An 18,202-nucleotide genomic window follows, 5' to 3' on the forward strand; every position below is an offset into this window, starting at 1 on the left:
GATCTCCACTCCTCACCCTCCCCACTCTGCCCATTATTATTATGTATTAGTTGTATTACAGTAACACCTAGGAGTCCTAGTCACGGACCACATTCTCACTGTGCTAGGCACCATCCAAAACACAAGACAATCCAACAACCCCCTACACACTGTGCTGCTGCATGGTGTGCCACAGAGCTCAGGTCAAGTGTCTCTACACTGGTGCCTAAATAAAGAGCCTCTGGGTTCCCAGAACGACCCCAGCAGCCCTGCATAGAAATGGATCCCACCCACAGGCATCTCCTATTAAATCATCCATTCACGCCAAAGCCCTGCTCAAACCCCACTCACTTTGCCTCCTCCCTCTCTTCCTTTACCTGCTGCTGCCCAAGCCCAGCTCCCTATTGGTGAGGTAGCAAAGGAAAGCTGGTGAGGTAGCAAAGCAATCTTTCCGCACTGGAAAACAGACACAGCTGACAGAACCTGACAGTTCCATCAACTAATCTTGGCAGAGTTCTGTTAGTTTATCCTGAATGAGAGGAGTGACTGTGTGTGTTCAACTTCAGAATTTCAAAAGTGGCCTAGCTCCAAGATGTTATCAGAATGTGTGTCCTAGCATGGGAGAAGTGTGGGTTCCTCTAGCTAGACAACCACTGTCCGCACAAACCCCAAAGGAATATGAGAAAATCAGGGTAAAGTTGGTTTGTTTTGGTGGGGGGGGAAGGGGAGAGGGGTTGAAAAAAAATATTTGTGTTTCTTCTGCAAAGGTAGCAAGTATTTTCTTTTTCAAAAGTTAGTGAGGAAAATTCAATTGTCCTATGAAGAATTATTGTGCCAAAAGTGGAGACTAAATTCAATCAGAGTGTGAAGCAGATGGATTTCAGCCTTTTAAATGCCATGCACTTCCTTAAAATACATTCAGCAAACCCAAGCGAAAGGACAACAAAAATGTGTTTGATGTCTGATATCCTCTTAGTTGTCACATATCTCCTTGTCTCTTCCCTTTATTTAGAGATCTGAGAAGAGCATGCATCTTCTTGAAAAGGGGAAAAAGACAAGACAAAGGCTCCCAGACTGTAACCTCTCTCTCTCTCTCGAGACTTATGTGACCCAAATGGCACTGTTCCCATCTTAGAATTGGCTGAGAGAATGAAGGGTCCCCATATGCTGCTTAATAACCTGTCCCAGTCTACATAATTAGGTTATGGAAGAGATAGGACCCAAGCCAAAATTCAGGCAGACTTGTTGTTCCTGCCATTACCCTGAACCCTGTCAAAGAAAAACTAATCTCTCACTGTGTTCATTTTGCTCTCTCTACGTCTGATCTCCTGTACTCCAGAGTTGCAAAATTCACACGCTGTACCCAAAAGAGCAAGGTTAACCATCTATCTCCTCCTACACTCTTTGAGGATGCAAGCCTTGATCCTTCTCATCACTCTAAGAGGGCTGCTCCTTCAAAATAACTAAAAATGTTGAATGTTTTCAGGAGTGTTAGATTTTTAATTAGAAGAAAAAGGAGACTGGTATTAAAAAGGCAAGGAATTAACTTTTATGACACTTCTCAAGGACTCCACTCCTTTTCCTCCCCTCAAACTACTCAACTCGCTAATGTCCTTGCAGCTATTCATTCATCTAACATGAGAACAAGTAAATTTGGCAGCCCAACCTCCAGCTTTCTATGCAGCAACCCTGATCTTCCACTTTCCGTCTAAACCACTTTGAGATTTCTTTGCTTGCACTGGAATCCTGCCCTTCTTCTCTTGTAAGAGCCAAACTATTAGAGAACAATTAGGATTTTGTCTAGTGTGTGAATCTTCCTTGCAGTGCTCCAGACGCGTCTAAGAAGTATCATACTTGGCAATTTTCTTTATCTGCCATTTCACTTCCAGTGGCAAACAACTGCATTTCCCCAATGTAGCTAATAATGAAAAGCCTATAGACTACAGATCAGCGCAAGGCAGTAAAGTGAAAGCAACAGTATCTCCCAGGACAAGCATAGAAAGATGCAGCAAATATCTGAAGGACTCCATTGTGACTCCTCTCTGTCAGGGAGACTCTCAGAATGTGCCAGTTTATACCAAGTGTTGTATGCATAGGCATAGAGGCGCATGTGACCTATAATGTAAGTATGAATGGTAACAACATGAAATATTGGTACATGGGAAGAGAATTTTATGTATAAAGATTAGAAGATAGCACACAAGAGTCACTCTTTAAAATAACCAACTTCTTCCATACCTCAAACCCCTTGTCCAAGTTCATATCAAGACCCCCCTCCCAGGGGTGAAAGTAGGCCTGTACAGGCTGCTACAGCGTGCCGGTAAGAAGCCGGTACCAGCCTGTATGCAGCGCTTTAACATCACTGCCCCTTTTGCACCCCTCGGGTCGGTGATTGGGGGTAGGAGAGGCAGCTGCCCTGGGGCCCGCAATTTAAAAGGTCCCAGGGCTCACAGTCGTCGATACCGTGATAGCAGCTGGAACAGAGCGGGCCAGGCAGTGTGGATGGCCTGGCTCAGGGAAGCTGATCCCCCCCAGCCCCGCCCCTTCCACCCGAGGCCCCGCCCCTTCCAGGGGCTTGGAGCTGGTCCCAATACTGGTAAGAGTTTAATATTACTTTTACCCCTGCAACCTCCCCTCTCAGCTAGCTGGGACTCCCCAGTCAGCAAAATGGGAAGGGCAGAGTGATCACCATTCCTTGACACCTGTTCATAACTCTCTTCCTCCTCTGGGGTTGTGACTCGCAAGTTGAGAACCACTGGTTTAAAAGAATGTGCACATTATTTTGATTATCAGAAGCACGCAACGCATGCTAAGGTTCTGCAAAGAAACAAATAAAGACAGAGGCCAAAAATTTCAGCACTAAAATTAAGCATTTAAATAGATGGCCTGATTTTCAGAGATGCCAAGCACTTATAGCTTCCATTCCTCAGCACCTCAGAAAGTCAGATCACCTATTTGGTACCCAAATACTATAAGCATCCACTTTGGAAAATTCTGGCCACAGCTGATGCCCATCTAAATAAGTATTGAAAAGTTATCTGACATTGCTTTTAATATTTAAAATAACTGTGTGTGGAATATTAGCAGTCCCAACACAATTTACTTTTGTAGTACAGATACAGAGCAACCTATAATCACTAATCAACCTAGAAAATAACTGACTGATAAACCAATCCGTTTGTAACACCATTAACAGATTCTGGCTTCTCTATCAACAGGGTAATTTGCGGAGACCACTTTTAATCCCTACCACTAAACCATTAATCCCCACGACTTTCATGTAGTATTGTTTTCTAACTTTGCCCAAGATTTACCAAATAGTTTTGTGGCTCATTAAAAACTAGCTGAACAAATAACAGTAGCAAAAACACACCTGTTGACATTACAGAATTCAGAGACTCCAATTCCTCCGTTGATCCCTTTAAAACTGTTACTTTCTAATTGGAAGGAACCATTCAGAAGTGAAGCTGTATATCTGTCAAGTCATTTGACACCTGGTGTGCACTGTTCATGATAACATGATCTCTCCAATATGCTTGGCATTATGAAAAGGAGTGAATTATTTCATCATACCACTTACGGTCATGCCAAAGGCATGGATGTTTCTACTAAAATCAATTTCAATGTAATTGAACCAGGGTTATCAACATTAATTGTGATATTTTCTCAAACTGGCATTAAAACATTCCTCTAGTATCATTGTTAATGTCAATATAAATTATGCATCACGGTTCATAGCGTTCACTTACAGAGGTAAAACTCATCTAGAAAATAAGAAAAGGAACCAGGGCTTATCTACATGCAGCATGTATTTTTTCTGACCCTACAGGTTTTCCTGAAAATCAATGAACACACATTTATCTCTTTTTTCCCTTGAAATACATTGTCCCTGAAATCAACATTAATATAACTATTAAATATGGTGTCAACAAGGTATTGCTGTTAAACAACAATAGGGAGGACATTGCAAGGGACCAGGTATGAAAATATATGAAACCTGTAGTGGCATTCAAGGAGACATCAAGAGGACAGCATAATGCTGTGGAGTACAGATTCTCCCCAATGCACACCTCAATGGTTTCAAAACTAGAGGGAGTTTGGAAATCTTATTTCATGTTTTATTTTACTGAGGTTAACAGAAGTATTATACAGAGCTCTTCCAATGATCTAAGAAGTGTACCATGTACTTACAATCACTATAGTACAAATTAATTTATTAAGAATACGATCTGAAACTACAAGAAGCCAACATATCTTTTATACAGTGAACCCGTTACAGATATGTTGGAATATTTTTCTACTCAAGGATATACTTTAAGGCCACAAAAGACCTCACTAAGGGACAGACTGTGAACCCCTTACACATGATGGAGAGCAAATGGATTACTCATACAAGTAGTTCCACTGAGATCAATGGGACTACTTTATGTAAGTAACTAAATGTCGTCAACTCTGACAATTTTATCACAAGTCTAATAATATTTGGTGTTTCATTAAAGTCTGAATTCTCGGAGTCAAATAACTATAGGAGAATTTCAGCTTTTACTGTAAAAGTATCTAGTCCTCATGGCTCCAGTGAAGACTGAAAATGTGACCCCTAAAGGCTCAAAAAACCAAAAAGCAAACAAAAGAACTCAAAATGTATTTTCTTTAAAAGTAAAAAAATAAAAAAAATCCCATGATTTTTGGGGAGCTGACTGATGGTTTTATAATACTTGGAATTGGTAATAATGGTCTGCTCACCAACATACGTACTTCACAGTCTAACCCAAAGTGAACAAGAATGCACCTTTTAAAATGGGCAGACTATTGGGGCACTAAAACTAAGTCTTGCTTAGCATATCGTCAGCCATCAAAGGAGTAGCTCTAGTTTCAGCCAGCAGAGACTGCAACATCTCACCCTGGAACTCTTGACACCATGTTTTGTCACTGACTATTGTGAATAAGTCTTCCCACAAATCATTTCAACATTCAGAGCTGGATTATTCTTTAAGGAAATTATTTGAGAGAGAATAAAAAAAAATGCTTACTCATTACCTAGTATCATTGTAACAGCAAACTACAGCTGCTAAACCCAGAGTTCCACTGCACAACCTTAAAAGCATCATTTACTGTACTAGATTTCAGACAAAGAACATTTTGAAGTACTGAAATAAATCAACACTTAAATGCAACTCCTAGTCAGTTCATATAATATGGGTTAAATGCTACCATATGGTGAAGAAACACACATGTTGCCCTTTTTAAAACAAAGAACATGAATAATTTCCTTTAAAAAATCTATTTTTAACATGACAAGCATGGAAAATGTTTTTAATTTTAACTATAACTGTAATCAAGACACATTTTGGAAAGTGTCATACTACTGGAAAAAACTCTGAAACCTGAGGAATGTTTTAAATCAGGGTTGATAAATAAATTAAAAATAAAAACAGCACCTCAATTTCCATCAGTCTGTCACAGTATGTCCTGAAAGCTAACACCATTTCCCTGCTCACCATCCTTTTAAATGAACAGAGGGGAAAAAAATTAATAATAGTGCAGTCATATCAAGGAGCCTGATCTGACATGAGCAAAAGTGACATGCCAACTCAATAGTCTTCCTTTTACTTTACCTGCTGGAAAAGAAAAATATGTACATGTGCCTTGAAAACACTAAAATACATTAGTTGGTCTTATTTTCAGCAACCATTTAGATCCAGAACTGCCTGATGAATTGATCTTTCATATCTTCTTTACATTTTTTTCAGTAATTTCATGAAATATATTATTTCATTAGCTACTGACCAAAAAAAAAAAAAAAACAGAAAAGCAATCTATCAGAGTGAATATATATGAAATAGATGTAGTGTCGCTGGAGTAAATGCTACTGTTTTGTTGGTTTTTTTAAATAACCCGTATCCAGCCATTACCCTGTGTGTTAAGTATTTGTTTTCATCACTGTAGTATATACTAAACATGTCTGAATTCTAAAAATAGTTGCAGATTGCAATTGTACATGCTTTGTAGTTTCCATTTTGAAAAAAAAAAAGATTAAAAGCTAGATCACTTCAGAAACTGCACTTAAAATTTTTGGGAGTCACAAAATTATACTACTTTACAATTTGGAAATGTGCTGGTGGAAAAGATTTCCTTCTAGACATAAGCATGACAGCCACCATGTGGAAAGGAAAGCTCAAATGCCAGACAGCAAGATGTAAAGAAAACAGACAGACAAGAGAGAGACAATATGCATTTCTTAGAGATTTGAAATGTATTTAGTAACTGTATAAACTTTAATGAGAAGCAAAGCACTATGTGCCAAATTGTGTTCCCCCATACATCAATGTAAATTCAGAGTAACATTGGATTTACACCGGTACACATGACAGCAAAATTTGGGCTATGGCTTCTATATCTGGCTGCAGTAAAATGTAGACTTTCTTAAGCAAGTGTTAAATACAATATTCTACTGATGATACTAATTGAATTATTTCCAATAAGTCATCATTTTAGTGAAAGGCTAGCAAAAGTCAAAATACTTTTTAAATACTCAGCTCAAAGTAAGTAATTTTGAATCCACATTAAAAGCCTCTGTTCATTCATCCCATAAGGTTTTAAACAGTTTAGACCACTGAATTCATTAACAACCCTAAATATGTAACTTTATCATCATGTAAATAGACAAACAGAGTTTGCCAATATCCCTTCAAAACATAGTAACACATGCATAATATCCTGAGACTGTTTGCTTAAGAACTGTTGTTGTAATCCAGCTTCTGGAATGGAGGGAGAAACTGTTTATAGGAAATGTGTACCAATTTTGATGTAGCTCTACTGATACCTGAGTTAAGGTGTAAACAGCAATAGCAAAATTAATCATCGATGTTGGGTAATCATCATCAGTGGCCTCAGACAGGAAAGCAGGTTTAGCAAGCCAAGAAACAGGACGTTTGCAGGATTACAGTCAGGTAATGAAAGTAAACACATGCACACAAGTACTACAATACTAATGAAAGCTATAGCAACGTTAATTACCTGAACCATGATCCACTAGTACATTTTAGAGCAGGCTCAGTAATACCAAGGTTATTAAAATCATTTCTGCTGAGAGAGTTTTTAGAACAAATCTTGGGAAACAGAGGGTTCCATTTTTTTCTTTTAAGAAATTAAGGGCTAAATTCTGCTCTCATTTATGCCCATGTAACTCTAGAGTAACTGCATTGATTACAGAGGAGTTACTGTGCAATTACACTGGTGTAACCCAAAAGAGAATTTTGCCCTAAGTGATTGAATCATAACAGCTTTATCCTAGCACTGAAATGTATAAACATTTACATCATGTAAGATGTCTGCTTTGAAAAAGGAATGTTGCTGCAAGGTTCAAATATTTATATTGCAGATGTCTACTCAAATAAATTTGACTTTCTGCTGTTTTTTGCCATCCAGTTATTAATTATCTGGATGCAGTTTATGGCTACAGAAAAAGTAAGTTAAGATAGCTCATAGTTTCCAAGCTACCATAGTTCCAAACAGTTGGAATCTCCGCTACTGAAATAGACAGAGCGCAATTTTACCCTGAGAGATACACTCATGCAACTCCCACTGAAGTCAACAGGAGCAGAGGATATGTGTATCAGAGGACAGCTAGGCAACAAGCAAGTATAAAACGGCTCATACTTTCTTACCAAACTGACAAACAATACACAGTTATGAAAAGAACAACAGAGGGGTTTTTTTAATGCCATTTCTGGTAGAAATCTAATACATGTTCATCCTTAAAACGCATACATGTACACATTCACACTTGTGTCTTAAAAATGTAAACAAGCACATTTTACAAGTTAAATACACAGGCTCAAGCAAGTTTCTTCCTGCTGAATGCAATCAAGTTTGTATTTCAGCTTCCTATTGTTATGGTGTTAAGACATAATGCAGTTGGACACCCTAAACACAATTTTCTAATCTGAATATAGGATCTACAAACTTGAGTCAAGATCCTTTGAAGACTTACAAACTTGTTTTTTTTTAAAACACATTGTGAATCATCCCAATTAAGTAAATGGTGTGTAAAGTTAAGGGTATGAATAAGTCTTTGCGGTACTGGGGCCCTCCAAAGCTATTACTGACTTTAGTGGGCTTTGGATCAAGCCCTTAATAAGTATGGTAATTATATTTTCTTTCATAGGGGTAGGAAAAAAAATCACAATGTAAAAGTAATCGGGCTGGATCCTCAGCTGGTATAAACTGGTGTAACTCCATTAAAATCAATGGAGCTAAATGAATGTACACCAGCTGGGGATTTGGCCCACTGCACTTAATGACCTTAACAAAGCTAAATAAATAGACTGCCCAAAGTTTACAAAAGTTAGCATCTACATCATTCATCTGATTATACTCCTCCAGTCTGTCATACATCGTGCCATCTGATGTATGCTACACAAACGTCACCAAGAAAGTATATTTTAAAGGGTTCTTATTTTTCACTCAAGCGAGGCATATTGGTTCCCCTCCCTCCTTCTCAAATAATTCTGAAATATTTGGGGGGGGGAAAAGTCTCTATGTTTGCTGGAGTAAAGCTAAATGGAGAAAAGTTGCAGTTAAAAGGCAGTTAGACCAGGAAAGAACATTCAGACCAGGGGTTCTCAAACTGGGGGTCGGGACCCCTCAGGGGGTCACAAGGTTATTACATGGGGGCAGTCGCAAGCTGTTAGCTTGCCCCACTTTGCCTCCAGCATTTATAATAGTGTTAAATATATAAAGAAGTGTTTTTAATTTAAAAGGGGGCGGGGTCACACACAGAGGCTTGGTATGTGAAAGGGGTCACCAGTACAAAAGTTTGAGAACCACTGATTTAGAATGATGACAATCATTTTTATCTGGTCACTGAAAATTCCTGTGATGATAATTGGTCTTGTTAGATCTTGGTGATGGCACTGTGCTATGACTACTTATAAGAAAATCAGATGTAGCTACATTTTTTTTAAAGATGATATTCACTGTGTCAGGAAACTTTAATCTATATAAGTTAAATGTCACCGCTGTAACTCCATTCCAGGCAGGAAGTCAGTTATTGAGGTCATAACAATAGATAGCATTAATACTAGTGAGGTAAACTATTTTCATTTTCCCAGAGTACTGAGAGCAGTCGTATTTACTGAGAGACTGCAGCTCTTGATGCATATTGGTTTAGCAATTTAAAAAGGTCATGATGAGCTATAAAACCTCTTAGAAAGAAGCTATGCTAATTTATGAGCACCACTTCTTTGTTGATATACAACAAGTGTTGGACACCCATCTGTTATATCAGTCAGTGTTTTAAGACCATGTTATTCTCAAATATCTTTAAATTTTCTCTCAGATTTTTTTCTATCAGCACTGTTCAACTACTTCAGATTAATGCAATCTTATCATAGTTTGGGGTTTGATTTTTTTCATTAGTAATGCAGAATCTGTAATAATACTTGCTAACCAAGATATCACATCATCGGACTTTAAAGGATCAAGACCCTGCAAATAAATTCAGAAGAGGATTATTAGATATAACTGAAGAGAGTCTTTTATAATGTCTGAGAACTAGTGAAGGTATACATAATACCACTATTTCAAAGTAAACCAAATATACATGCAGATCACTTTATTACCCAGAGCTTACTCAAGATGGCTATGGCAGTTATTCTTGTGAAACTAAAGATGTCTCCTTGAATAACTGAACTGTAATACTAATTACACCACAGGTGTTCCTATACAACTTCAGCTTCCAGTTTTAGTAGAAAAACCTCAGATAAATTCCATTCTTTATCTCTTCTCAGCACCTGACAGAGTACATTCAACTTATATATATATATATATATATATATATATACACACACACACACACACACAAAAGCATAAACAGGACAGTTTATTTCAGGTTTTGTTTTGACACAACTAAAGGACATGTTGACAGAAAATGAAGCAGCACTACACAAATGAAGGTTTTTTCCCTTCTACAGCAACCAAAACATATGCATGATGCCTATGTTACCTTAGCATCAAAAATATTTGAAGAGCTTATACAAATATTTATCTGGTACATGAAAAACAGTTTCATTTTGATTACTGTACAGACAAGATTTTACTGGGGAAAGGAACATAATTATTGCCTTCAGCTTGAGAGAACAATTTTAAATGACATTTACTTCACATCTATGTGATTAATGGACATCACTACATGAAAGAAGTACCTTTGTTTTAGTGTGACATTTTGGAGTTAATAGCATTTAAAAAAATGGATTCCACTTTTAAGCGTCTCCTGGGCATTCCAGCTGGAGAACACTTGAAACCAAACTATAAAAGTCCTCCCTTCACTAACGAGAAAGTGGCACCATAATATTGAAAGATAAAGGTTTTCTGTGACTCACTCATAGAGCAGAACTAATCAGAACTTGTGTCAGTTCATCTGTGTTATCAGAGCTTTAAAAATATTTTTTAAAAAAAGACCAAGAGTGTAATGTGAACGCAGGAAAACTGCAATTCAGCTACCATCCTTCCCCTTTGTTTTGCAGAACTACACTATATTAGTGCCTTATCCCACGCCCAGAAATAAATCTGGGTTCCTTGCAACCAAGTTTCATCTGTCCACAGACAGAGAGCACGATGTTTCTCTCTGTTTCACCCCCTCCTCCCCATCCCCTTCCCTCAAGCTTTCCAAATCGATACATTGTCAGGAATAAACTCCATCCTTGCCATCAGAACAAACTGCCCCTCTTGTCAGCAACATCACCAAGCCGGTTTGAATACTTACGTAATTATTTCTGGGCACGCCACGCCTTGCAACAAGTCTCCCCCCCCGGCCACCCCCCCCCTTTCCCTTCAACAATAACAAACTGGAGTTTAAAATAGAAAGTAAATTACCTTGCACGCCACTATGCTTCACCAGCAACGAGATCCCCACGTAATCCAATAGGGCAGCGCTGGGGCCGCCTGAGCTCAACTGCCCCCTCCCTCGCCTCCTCAAAACGTTCCTCCTCCATTAATTGCGCCTCCCTGGATCTCTCCGAGCCCCCCCCAGTTGTGTTTTCCTCTCCTCTCGGCGCCTGTTTCTCCTGACAGATCCCTGCCTGCCTCTGCCTTTGTTAAGGGCTAGAAGTTGAGGGGTGGCTGCTTCCCCTCTGCCTCTTTAACTTCTTGTGTTACAGTGCATGGCTGTGACGTCCTGGCTACATTATAAAGGCGGACAACTGAATGCAAGAGCTGCCTGAGCCAAACTCCTCCCTGCTTCCCTCCCTCGGCACTGAACACACAGCAACAAGCTGCTGCTGGGGTTGGCCCGCTCCCCTCCTGCGGCCAGCCCAGGTACAAACCCTCCCCTTCTCTCTCACACACACCTTCCAGCCACATCAGCCCTGCAAAACCACCTCGACCACAGCAACAAATCTTAAAGCCGTTGCAGTCTTTGTTGCATTCGTGTTCTGCAGCTCTCTGGCCTCCTCCAGGCGATGCAGGCTATTAATGCAACACAGGAATGCAACGGTCAAGACAAAGTCGAGCAATTGCCTTTCCCATCCCGACAAGGCTCTCTGAAAGCACCAGACCCATGGGGTTGGGGAGAAGAGGAGGGGCACAAAGGTAATCTGGTATTATAAAATAGGCTGAATAGGAGTAAAAGTCTTCCACGTTGTGGTGTTCAAATCCGTTTTTAAATTGTTACGCTCTTTTTAAAAAAAAAAAAAAAAGTTAAATATGTGGCTGCCAAGTCGAGTTAATGAAAAACCCTTTGATAGTTAACTCATTTAGTGAAGCAGGCATGAAATAAAGTATGTGGCACAAGGCCAAAGAATAAAGGTTCCTCTTTGGACATCCTCTGGGCTCCCTCTCCAAGGAGTGAGCCTGGCCATCTCCGGAGTGAATTGGGAAGTTGTTTTATACAAAAGGTTGCATTTAGTCCTTTAACTGTCCTACCTCTAACCCACCCATCCTTTTACCGCAATTACACAACATGAGAGAACTCAACAGATAAATGACAATCCACCCCTAAGCACAGAAAATGCTAAACTCTAACTGAAGGTCTGGATCACTGCACTTACAAGTAGCACATTCTTGATACACCAAACAAAAATAAAATTATAACATCAATATTTGGAGCGAAGTTGGGGTAGAGGATTAACTAAGCACAAAACCTGGTATGGTTCATGACAGGCATTCCTTTATTGAATGTGCCTATTGTGTAGTCTAGAAATGACCATTATTCAGAGTCTGTTGGTCAGCAGCATTTTTATTCTATTGGAGCAATGAGCTTTACATTCAAGGATTTGCACTGAACTAAATATTTACTCTGTCCCCTTCACAAAAAAACACTTTACAAGAACTTCAGAAAGTTTGAGACATGATAGTTTTGTTTTACTTCCCAGTATGAAAGACCTCTCTAATTTTTCAGCAGCAATCTTCTCTGAAATCAATGAGGAATTCTGTCTAAAAATCGATTGCTCCATAGGGCCCAAAGTGATTTTCATAAGAGCACTCTGCAGTCACTTTTAAAAAAATAATGTACTGTGAAGATTGCTAAAAGATATAAACAACAATGATGACCTGAGAATGGGTGTAACTCTTGGACTTCAATACACCATTTGCCTCACATAGGTATGACTGCAACGCTGTTGTAAAAATATAACCAGAGATCATTTTATATTTCTTCTCCTCCAGCAGGTCTCAACTTGTAACTTGAAATCTCCTCATATGCTGACTCTTTACATATTCATTATTATGGACCTAACAGAGGTATACGGTTGTCTTGTATGAGATTTGATGTACCTATGCAGATTTCTATCTATCCACACACACACACCAAGGTATGTGTAAATAAATAAAGCAGCCTGGTTCTAGGTCTGAGCAGTAACAGAAACGCACTCAGAGCTATGGAGAGGAAGAAGTGGCGATTGGAGGCTTGGGCTGTCAATCACAGTTAGAGGGTAGGCAGATGCAAAGCAGAGAGCTACTTTGCATCGGCGTTTCCTATTCTTCTTTGCCACTGTCTCAGTTAATGACAAAACAACCCCAGAGCTTAGGAAACTTAGCCATTTGCACGCAAAGAGTTGGTGTCCTTTAACAATACTGGAGATGGAAAACATTCATTACTGCTTCAGTGGGGGAGGAGGAGATGGAGAACATTTAGCAATAGGGAATGGAAAAAAGAAGAAGCAGAAAAAGGGGGTGGGAGGAAGAGGAGGGAGAGTTGTGCCTCTCCCTAAAAAGGGACTTTGACCTTATAATGATCTCCGAAGGTCTCTGAATTAAATATTTTTGTCACAGGTCAGATTATAACACACACAGACTGCAACTAACTCATTAGTCTAAATTCATTATTTAATCATCCGCCCAGCAGTCGTGTTTCCTTAAGAAAGGAGTGACCTATTTTTGGCTGTAGATAAACGATCATGTTAACAGATGTTAATCTTGTAATCTGTTTTTCCTGTAAGCACTTCACATTTCAGACATTACAAAAAAAAATCTCTCACACGACTTGACGTCATGATTCAGTTTTTATAAAAAATCTTGCAATGGTTTCAAAGACATTAAATCTTTTTCACTTTATAAATGCTGATTTGTTCTGCCTCAACTCCCACAGGCTTTTATTTGCATTTCAAATTCCACAGGTTACACCAGTCGCCTTTTCAGAAAATGTAAACCAACAATAAGGCAGCAAATATGGGGTTGGGGGTGGAATCCTGCATCTGGATTAAATAAAGACCAGGGTTCATGTTTAGGAAGAAGTCTGAACAAATTTATTTTTGAACATCTAGTGTCCAAGTGGCTCTTTAGCTATATGCGTAATGGACATAGACACACAATGCACATTCCCCAGAAGATACTTGTCTACTGCTGGGAGCTTATTAACGCTCATAACAAATGGTGCTGACTCCTAACCAGCACTTTTCAGTTTAAAAGCCAGGGTTTCTCGGGAGTAGTTAATTGGAGAGGTTAGCTGGTTTTAGAGCAAAAACAACAGGGTGACTGTCATTCTACACAAGTTTCCAGACACATTCAGCCTATGGTAATATCCCAACTTGTTCTCTTATCACAGAGTTTAGCAAAGTTTCTTAAACTTGTCGAACCATCTTAATTCAAATTAGGTTCGCAACTATTTGGTATGCTAATTCTCACTGGAGATAGTGGGAGAAGGAGGGGGAAAGGGGGAAGGAGGAAAGCTTTCATCGCACAAAATGTCTGGAAATGCGTTATTTCTACTCTTCTTTCTCTCTGTGTCCTTTTTAAAAAATATAAACATTCAACTCCCACCCCCACCCCCATGGCTATTTTCATCTTCTGGAAGTAATTGCTACACATTGTCCTTCAAGCCCTTCTCAGCGTTCCAGCGTCTATCCGTGAATACTTGTTTTCCACCCCCACCCGCCCCAACTTCCTTTGATAAGCTGTGTACTTCTGTTAATGTTTATCATTGAGTTATGTACGCACAGCTGAAGGGAGTGCAACTAAAAAATGAAGGGAAAACACACACACACACACCCCAGGCATCAAGCATTTCATGCATATTCTGAATCAATACTACCCAGCAAAAATCCTTAATAATTTAAGTAGCGACTCGAGGCTCAAAAGCTTGAAGTCCCATCACCCACCTTCATTAGCCAAAGCATTTTACTTTAAAGTAAGCCAATTTGTTCTTTGTTTCTTCATGGATGAATATAGCATTCAAGCTCTTCCCCCCCCCCCCACCCCCGCCTTTGACGAAGTGTACAAAGCCAAAAGGCTCATACAGCCCATAAATTCCCCCACCAGCACCACTGCAGTAACAATGATCTCTTTCTCGGCAAACAGTACAAAGTTACCATTTTTAAATCCCTTAAATTATAGAGTAAGACTAACCATTAATTGGAAAAGCGAAGTTTTTCCCACGGGCGTATTCAGAGGATCCACATCCCCCCAAACCGCCCCCAGCCCCCAAAAAAGAAAAAGATCCTACGGAGATTTTTCCCCACTCCACCCCACCCTGTGCCTTACCTCGTTCGCGTAAGGTAATAATATTTGGGAAAGGACACACAGACAAACAAGAATCTGAAGGTGAAACCATGCGCTGAATGCAATAAGGAAAGAACTGCACATGATTCACTGCGCCAGCTCCACTCCTGCGGACGGGGGGGCGACTTGCAAACCCTCTATGTCGAGCCCCAACCCAGGGGCCCCTTCAGCGCCAAACTTTCCCTGGCCCTTTGGCCAGCCGGGGCTGCTTTGACTACCAGACGAAAGACCGAGCCTGGCTTTGGCGAATCCCAGTTGTTTTTCGTTGGCTTCCTCCAATGTATAGGTTGATGTCTTCCCCCAGATGGGAGAATGGTCTGTCCTATATTAAATGCACACACTATCTACTATTGTCTCATCAGCAAAGTTCTGGTACAATGCGGGGAAAGTCTAGATGCTCGAAATGAGTCATATACAAATAATTATTCCACTAATAGGACTGAATCATTATCAGATTTGTTATGTATCTCACCTTCTTTCAAATGACTAAAACATTCAGGAGCTGAATTACTGGAAGCTATCATAGAGGTGGATATTTGTGTGTGTGTGTGTATTGTTTTGTGTGAAAAGTTATGTTTGTGCAAACTACTATACACTCCCCACATATCTAAGCTCTGAAATGTAAGAGCTTGGAGTTGCTCCAGATGCATTTCTATTAGAAACATCCTTTTTTTTTTTTTTTAGCTCCACTGGTAAAATATTTATAGATTTATTCAAATGCACAGTAACAAAAACATTAAAGTCCTCAATCAAGATCAAAGGGTAATGGTGTTCCACAGTTACGCTGGAAGAGTTGAAAGAGCTCTGAGCAAATCAATCTGCCATATGGCTTTTTTAAAAAATAATCCACTCCTATGTTTGAAAAGTTCAAACCTTATTTTCCTGTACGTTTGCAAAGCTCAGTTTAATCACCCAAAGTATGTGTGCCATAGGCGATTGGAATATGTTTAGTCTATGGCTGGAAACCCTAAATTAATCTTCTGAAGCTTGGTGCTAGACTTCTCGAGTGTGTTGAGGGTTCAGAGTGCTTGTTTTTTGTTTGTTTGTTGTAAAAATGCATGCCGATGTAGAATTGCTATGCTGGACTTTTGAGGCGGATTAGTATTATCTTTACACCCCAGAGCTTTCCTTTTCTGCCATGTTTCACCTAGGAATAACTAGCAGTTAAGAGGAACACACTGTCCAAACCACCCCGAACGTGGTTCTTGCCAGACAGTCAAGCTCTGCGCCTGAAAACGGTTACCTAGTGCTGTGGTATTTGTGCACGCAACGTTTGACTTTGCTGTGTCACCCCTCCAACTTCTTGCACTTGCAACAGAAAGTACTACAGACAGCTTCCAAAATGTACGATCCTGTTCTGAATCCCTACACTAGCCAATGGTTATTACCAGAGGACTTGGAATAAAGAAAAAAAGGGAGGGAGGGGGCAGCAAGCAAGAGAGAAAGTTTGTAATGAAGGATACACGAATCATAAAATGTAAGCTATGTGTGATTAATGATCTGCACTAATTTGAATAGCAGGCATGTTAAAGGTCATTGACAATTGTTGCTGGTTTCAGCTTGAATGCCTGAGTGGGATGTATTTTGTTGGAACAATCAAATTTCATTCTAATTCACAGGAAAATAGCTTGTCTAAATACACAGAAAGGGCACTTTTTAAAATGCACTTAGCCTATACTTCAGAAGCAGTTTCTTCACCTTAATGTAGAGTATTTAAATGCTTTCATCATGGTAGATAATCTGTATTCCAAAGTCTGTGTTTTGTTCCTTATGCTTCGTAACCTTTCCTAAAGATTTTTTTTTTTAACCCAAGGCCAGATTCTACTCTGTTACTCCAGTTGCTGTAGGGACACTGACTTCACTTATTCCAGATTTACACAAGCACAGATAAGAGCGGAATTCATCCCTTTAAAACTAATCGCATACACAATGCAGGGTGTAGATTTTCCTAATCGTTATAGTTTATATAGCAGTTTAGCATTTCTTTACACAAAGAATAAAATATCCATTATAAAGCAGCATTCCTGGGCAGTATTTAAAACTACAGTATTAGGCTAATAATTTCCATATGGTGAAAATTGACAGTTTAGAGCAATGAAAGGTGCATGAGATTTTCAAGCTCCTCCACATAAAAATGTGATTTTCATGACCTGCCTCTTTTTCTCTCTAGTCTGTATAGATTCTTTCCTTTAGACAGTAAAATGTGAGCTCACTCAGGGCACTGCTTACTGCGTCTCTATACAGTGCCCTTAAAATACTTAATATTTTCCACATTTCCTTTCCATAGGACTCAGTCCTGCACTGGTTACTCCGTTAAAGAGTAGGGAATGGGTCTCTGAAGGAGGACTGAAGAACTGGGCCTTAAGTTTGGTAGATGAGAAGAACTCAACATTAATGGAATCCCAAATTCACAAGAGTTATAGACATTAACAACAAGTTCTATATTAATCGTGCAGAAAGTCATTATCAGAGTCCATCTGTCCATGTAACTTTAAATAATAGATTTAGTCATGTTTCCCCTGTTGATTCCAGCACTTCTGGTTTCAGAAAGCAAAATGAGAAGAACAATATACAAATTCAAATATTTAAAAGATATGCAAATTGAATTAGTATAACCTCACTGGTACTGATAGAAGTTTCAGGTAGAAAAGCTGTTTGTTAATTTTAAAATAGGTTATTAACATATCACTATCCTAGTTGATTAAACTGCTTATCAACACTGTTTTCCAATTTTATCTTTTTCTGAACTCTTCCCTGAGAAGTACTCTCATTTCAAATTCTTTAGTTAAATTACAGTATTTTGTATGAGATTGTCAGTGATATTAATGGCTCAATACATGTTTTGCTATTTATAGGCTTGTAAGTATAATAAGTCTGGCTAATGAAATACATGGAGCAGGAAAACATTTATTTACTTTTGCTACAGTCTAATAAATTATTTGTTCAGCATTTGGGACTAGGCTTTCTCAAGCTAAGGAAAATGGCATTTTGATGAAAATCTGTGCAATGACTTGTCTGCATAACTTAGCCTTAGGAATGATTGGTGGAAGTTTAGATAAGAAAGGTTCCTGAGAAACACTATAATAGAATATCAAGGAATAAAAGGATGTGTCGCTGTAAAAGCGAGAGGTGAAAACATATATAAAAACGTCAAGGCAGGCAAACCAACCAAATTTTGATTAAATATTACATATTCGTATAATCTATACAGATACTTTCAATGAATTGT

At 39.1% G+C, this 18,202-nt stretch overlaps 1 protein-coding gene across 4 annotated transcripts in view; it reads right to left on the bottom strand.

The window, feature by feature from the left end:
- Positions 1 to 15,031, bottom strand: part of ZNF516 (zinc finger protein 516) — a 129,831-nt gene extending 114,800 nt beyond the window's left edge. For 3 of the 4 annotated variants that reach the window (XM_077810515.1, XM_077810517.1, XM_077810519.1), the window contains exon 1: positions 10,855 to 11,133. The gene's annotated coding sequence lies outside the window, so the exon portion shown is untranslated. Of the gene's footprint in view, positions 1 to 10,854; positions 11,134 to 14,955 lie in introns of those variants that run through there. The other variant, XM_077810518.1, reaches the window with a different exon arrangement.
- Between the last annotated feature and the right edge of the window lie 3,171 nt (positions 15,032 to 18,202).

The sequence above is a fragment of the Eretmochelys imbricata genome, chromosome 2 (genome assembly GCF_965152235.1).
Source record: "Eretmochelys imbricata isolate rEreImb1 chromosome 2, rEreImb1.hap1, whole genome shotgun sequence".
Taxonomy (NCBI): Eukaryota; Metazoa; Chordata; order Testudines; family Cheloniidae; genus Eretmochelys; species Eretmochelys imbricata.